At 28.8% G+C, this 6,591-nt stretch overlaps 1 long non-coding RNA gene across 1 annotated transcript; it reads right to left on the bottom strand.

The window, feature by feature from the left end:
• Positions 1 to 4,205: 4,205 nt before the first annotated feature.
• On the bottom strand, positions 4,206 to 6,541 carry LOC111617009. Its single transcript, XR_002755360.1, has 3 exons — positions 4,839 to 6,541; positions 4,672 to 4,753; positions 4,206 to 4,599 (listed from the first exon to the last, which is right to left on the bottom strand). It is a non-coding gene; the product is annotated as an uncharacterized LOC111617009 (long non-coding RNA).
• Positions 6,542 to 6,591: the final 50 nt, after the last annotated feature.

The raw sequence follows: 6,591 nt of genomic DNA, 5'->3' as shown, positions 1-6,591 counted from the left end.
TGGTTGAACTAAATCGTGTCCCCATATACATTCTAACATCTTAGGCGAGAACATCTAAATGGGTTTTACTGTACTATTATAAAATGGCAAAAAAGCTTACTTTGAGGGTAAAGACGAGTTTTATCTTATTTTTTTAAATTTTGAACGGTAATAACGAGTAAAATATTCATTAAGAGATATGACACGACCACTTTTGTCTTCACCCCGTCGACCTTTAATTAAGAACCAAAATTTAATAGTATTAATGCCCCTTTATACGCAGGCTATAGTGCTACATTTCGTTTCTTAATCTTAATGATATTGACCGTTCTGAGATATTGTTTAATATCTCAGAACAGAAAATAAAGAAATTAAACAAATTAGACGCCAACACACACGCGCGCGCGCGCGAATTTTTCCCCTTTATTGACTTTTTCGAGGGGTTCGGGAGGTCTCCAAACGTGTAGATTTGCAAAAAAAACTTGGAGGGTCAAATTTGACACGATTCCAATACTTTTCCGTTTTATATACATAACAAGTTGGTAAGTAAAAAGGCTAAAACATCAAAAGTCCACGACTCCGACTCCACAGCCCTGAATTATACATTTAAGATGTATCATATTTCATAAGTTCAAAATTGTTTTTAATACCAAATCTTTAATTATAGCCATTATCGCTATTCTCGAGTAGCATTTTAATTTAGCGATCTATTTTGAATTCCTAAGTTTCTTATACTGAGTTATGATGCAATCACTCTGCTGCAGGAAATTAAGTATTAATCATGGCCCCCAGACCAGGATCATTGGCGAGCCCATCTCCTTCTTAGCGGTGTGAGGCGAGGGACCTAACCAACCGGCCCACGCGGCCGCTTTGGGATATAAGACAGCTAAATGAAAAAATTATTTCCATTAAATTAAACACGCATTTACAAAAACAGACTAGATTTATTAGAGACAATAGAGGAATTACACCGAGAAATTTTACAATGACGAACACGTTAAAAACAAAAACAAAATAGGAACTAACACAAGAACTGAAAGAATGGCAGAAATTGAAAAACAAAGCACACCCAAGAAACTATCGATTAAATTATTTCGTAGTAAATTTTCTGGCTTTTGCCAAAGTAAATTTTTCGATCACGTCACTAAAATTTGTGTTTAGCTAAATCATCTTCAATGCACAAAACGTGGTTATTTAACACTCCTGACCAGTTGAGTTTCTTCAGTGAATTTGCCAGTTTACTGAAAGACCTCTGGCAAAATCTCACGAAAGATATTGTTCGTCTGTCAATTGCCATAATTGTAAACGGAAAAATTCTGATAAAATTCACCTTTCCTCGTGACTCAGAAAGGTAATTTTTATACTTTTATGATTGTTGTATTAAGTTAATAGTAGCTTAGAATATTAATTAAACTATGTCAAGCGTTAAATTGAACTCAACAAGATCTAAGCAAAGCAAAAAATACAAGCTGGCCATCTTCATACTGGGCCCCCGACTAGGGTCCGGTCAGTCATCACGTGGGGGCCACGGTATTAATGTATCAACATGGTTATACTGTACACAGTACTAAACTAGAGCAACTACTAACGTAGTTGACTATTTTCAACTGTAAATACTAATTAATATATGCATGCCAGATCTATATATAACTTGATAATTTCAATTCATCTTTTAATGTTTAAAAATTTTGAGATACCCAATAATGATTCTTGCAATGACCAAATCAATGGATTTGATTGTCATTATTGGATTTGGCATCAATGATAACCATATTATCTTTACAGACACTTGTATTTTGGATTTTCATATCATTAACACTTATTAATTCTAATAATGGATTAAAAAACAGAATTATGATACAGAAAATGGTATGTTTTGACTTTCAAAATTTAACATCAAGTTGATGTTTTTACGTTATAATCTATTACAATTTTGTATACTGTAATTAGATCTGTAGAAACATACCAAAATATTTCTCAGCAATTTTTTAAATCTCTGTAATGATAAAATTTGCTTTTTTAAATAGTTTATTCTATCAAAACACATAACAATGCTTTTGTTTCTCAGTCGAATAAATCTTTATACAATTTTAAAAAATAAAATTTACCCAAATCATCCCATTTTTCTTACCTGTTATAGCATCTAAGTTTTAAGTTTTTTGGATAATGGATCTCTATTGCCAAATATATCATTTATCAGACAATATATTTAATTCTGTATTTGAGAAAAAATGATATTGTAACATCAATTCAATAATTTCTACTTTGAATTATATTAATTAACTAAATAATATTTTATTCCCAAATTAACATATATTCTCCCAGATAAAGATTGTCTACATAGGTATATTTGAAACAAAATTTATTATAGTTTGAATCCTCTAAAGCAGTGTTTTTCAACCTTCTTGAATAAGCGACCGCTTTACAAGTTAAAAACTTCTGTCAACCCCCCAGGGCCATATTAAAACTATATCAGTGATTTTAAAAACTACGTATTTAATTTTCTTTCTGTTCAGACCTAAATATCCATTGAAAAACCAATTATACTTAAAATAAACAGGTATAGCCTACTCACTGAAATTGTAGTTTTTTCATTGTACTGTAGGACCTACAAACACTTGTCTTTTTCTTTTACCCTCAATCCCAATGTAAGGCTTTGCGATGCCCCTGGGGTCGCAACCCACAGGTTGAAAAACACTGCTCTAAAGCAGTGTTTCCCAAGTAATATGCTTAGCACATTGGTGTACTTTGAAAGAGCTTATAAGTGNATTGGTGTACTTTGAAAGAGCTTATAAGTGAATCGCCAGAAATTAAAAAAAAAATATAAATAATAATAATAATAATAAATTTCTGAATCTTATTTTTTTTTAATGATAGAATTTTCATTTGAGAAGAAAACTACAATTTTTTGGTGCATTTATGAAAATATTTGTTTTTTATATATCTTATTATTCATCTTTTATTTTTCTGTGTCATTTTTATTTACTTGAATAAATGAAATAAATCATTAAATTTACAAAAAATTTAATGATTTATTACATTTAATGTTCAGAAAAAATTGTCACAATCAATATTAAATTTTACATTTTATCAGGCAATTTAATTCAATTTAGTGAAATTTTGTATTTTCTGAAGAATATTTAAAATTTTCAACAATGTATTTGATAGTTTGACTATTGTTAAGGTTTCAATTTTGTCAATTCTGCTGCATGTTTTAATACAAAAAATAAGCAAGAATGAATACTATTTGAGAAAATATATTTTGTAAAAAGATCTGAAATAAATATCTGATTTTTTTTTATACCCACAAAATAAAATAATGATGCAATAATGATAAAAAGAGTAACAGTTTTTCAAATTTGACACCAAAATCTTGCAATCTATAGTTTGTGTGACATCTAAATAAAATTGGAAAACACTGCTCTAAAGATGGCATTGTATATTTAATAATTTAAAATTATATATTCTTGCTTTTATGATAGAAACTCTTTGTTCTTTCATTGATTACTAAGAAATTCAGGAAACATTAGACAAGCATTCTTCTAAATGACATAACTTTAATCACATGCTCATAAAATCATATTTAATCCGATATTAAGAGAATTCAAACTGACGATATTAATATATGTATTGCTCAAAATATTAAGAGACAATAATGTTCTATTAATAAAATAGACAAATTTTTATGTATAGCAGATATAATTTGTAACATGCTAAAACAATTATAAAGTACATTTCACAATTAGTAAATATAATGTTTTTTAGAACTGTCAACTGTAATGATAACTAGGTATATCGTATCATCAACAGATACTGCTTCTAAAACACATCATATCTTCTAATTGGAAAATAGAATAAAAGGCTATTTTTTAATATTTTAATGCCATTTTCTATTTATTAAACAGGAAATGACTTTACTTGATTTCTGCAATATTACAAAGAAAATCAAGCATTTTAGCTAACTTACAAATAAAAAGTTAATATTTTTAAAATTATAATTAAAATAATGTTCTTTTAAGTAAAAAAATATATGAAAATTAATTTTATTTGTTTTCATTTGATTAGCAATATTTTAAAGTAGAAGATTAAATAAAAGTAAATCAAAATAACAAATACATAGGTATTCAATTCTTATTGTATTCTTTAATTTTTTAGCATTATAAAATTTCTGCTATTCTAAAAGGAACCCTGAACGATTTTTAATCATGTATGGCTCAGTTGGCCTATTTTATTATAGCAATACAATATTAATTTGTTTTTTTTTTTTTGGAAATGATTAAAGCATATATTTTTGGGATAAAATATTAAAACTAGTAAGTACCAGACTTACACATAAATATAAACTGTTATTTTTGTGCTGTTTAAAACTTTCTGCGCAAAGCAGCAAAAATAATATATAAAACGTTTCTTGGATCTAACAGAATTCACAAATACACATTGACATTTTAGCGGCCAGGAGAATTTCTAGGTATGCCGCCGGTCACAGATGAATAGTTATCCTTAGTGAAATAGTAATGACAAATGAATTACTTAAGGCTCTCGACGGAATGGTATTTTTGTATAGTAGTAAAGGTCACTTCTTTCCATATTCTTCAATGCATAAATGACAACTCCATGAACCTATATTAAATTGAAAAATATTTCAACATATATTATAAAACTAAACTGATAAAAGTAATTATACATACTAACCTTCTGGTGGCTCAGAGAGAGGAGGATTTAGACAATACATGTGATAGCCCCGGTCACAATCATCACAGAACAATAACTGATCCTTAAATAAAAATTATATCCATACATATTAATTAAATTATTATTATTAATGGATTATAAATTCATATAAAATAAAAAATAATTACATCGTTATCAGATGTGCCACAGAGACCACAGGACTTGCATTCAATACACTGCCATCTGTATTTTTTGACTGAGTTTGTCATATTTGGTGTGAACTGAAGGCATGTTGGATGTGCTATAATGTAAAATAAAATATTTTTACATTTGGAAAATGTAAATTTTATTTTACCTTTAAAACACCATACATATTTATAATAATTAAATCAATTATAAATCTTAGACAAAAAAATACATCATTATCATCAAATTTTAGAAATTCCTGAAGTCTGAGATAGCAGCTTGACCAGATACTTCTAGTCCAAATTGTTTGTTATATTAATTAATTACCATACTGTAGCCCAATAATAATCCAGCTGTATCATTTGATTAATAAAGTATATCAGGTTTGGTTCTATATGTAACTCATAAAGTTTAAAGGATTAATCTTTACAATAACTTTTCCATTATTATATACTTTCTGAATCTAAATAATGAATAAAACTCTTGATTTTTGAAAGAATAAAAATGCTATTACAATAAAAACACCATATAAAATAATTAAAAATGCACATACAGGATGCATCAGAACAAAATAACAAAAAAAAACAAGAGTGGATTTCTGATCACAAAATGGTTTTGAGGTAACAATGGCATGGTCAATTCTCTTTAGTTATAGAGATATTGGGCATAAAACATTGGAAATGAACACCTAGAAGTAATCTTACCTTTCTGGCATATCTTGTATTAAGCAATGTAAATGTCACTGTACCAGCCATAAATAATGTATCAATGATTATTGACAATTAACAATGATTACAGTTCAGTCTTATAGGTAATCACTATCAATATCAATCACATCTCACTACCTTTGCTGCAAACTTTCAATCCTGTGAGCATAGAATAGCTGGAGTTTGTATTTGAAGAAAGTCTTGTACATCTTTCTCACATGGGCATTGTCATCAAACTGAATATTGGCAATATGGTTCTGTGGGGCATGAATAGATGGTTGTCAGATGGTATAAGTCTGGGCGGTAAGGTGGATGAAGCAGAACCTCCCACCCAGTCTGGTGAGCTTCTCTGAGGTCATCTTTGCTGTATGTGATGGTGCATTGTTATGGTGGTATTAAACTTTGTCAATTCTCTGCTGGTCACTGCAGATTATTGTCTATCAGTTGCAGGAGAATGTTGTCATCAATTTTCATCTTGAAGTGAGAAATCTGCACTCTTCAATTTCTTGACCAATTGTAGCAGGTCAGTCTGATGATTGTGTCCTTTCCTCATGCCTTGCAATGTGCTATGACCATTTTTGAAGTGATATAGCAACAGCATGCAAATGTGTGCTTTTAAAAGTTTCATATTGTCTGACATTTCTGGTATGCCTATTTTTAATGAAATATGTGATAAAATCCCCTTGCTACTCTACTAATATACCCAAATCAAATGTTCTAGAAAAAATTGAAATGTCTTAATTTCACCTTTATAACCTGATATAGTTTATCTGTGACAATTTTGATAAAAAATAAACTAGTTTCAGTCACGTTTATTTGTCACTCTCTCCTATTAAAGAGTTTCTCAAAATGTCACCTATTTACAAGGTTTAATTGATAAAGGCTTCCATTTTTATAAAATTAGTTTAGAAATACATAGGATAATGTGGCAATTTTAAATACTAGTAAAAATCATTTATTTTAATCATATATATTTAATTTTTTAACATAATGATCATTTCTAGTGATTCATTTTTCCAAATACAGTAGAACCTCCATTATCCGGATT

The sequence above is a fragment of the Centruroides sculpturatus genome, unplaced genomic scaffold (genome assembly GCF_000671375.1).
Source record: "Centruroides sculpturatus isolate CEXI.00-Female unplaced genomic scaffold, Cexi_2.0 scaffold4483, whole genome shotgun sequence".
Classification (NCBI taxonomy): Eukaryota; Metazoa; Arthropoda; class Arachnida; order Scorpiones; family Buthidae; genus Centruroides; species Centruroides sculpturatus.
The sequence above is the reverse complement of the archived record's forward strand: the minus strand, read 5'-3'. Positions and strand labels throughout refer to the sequence as shown.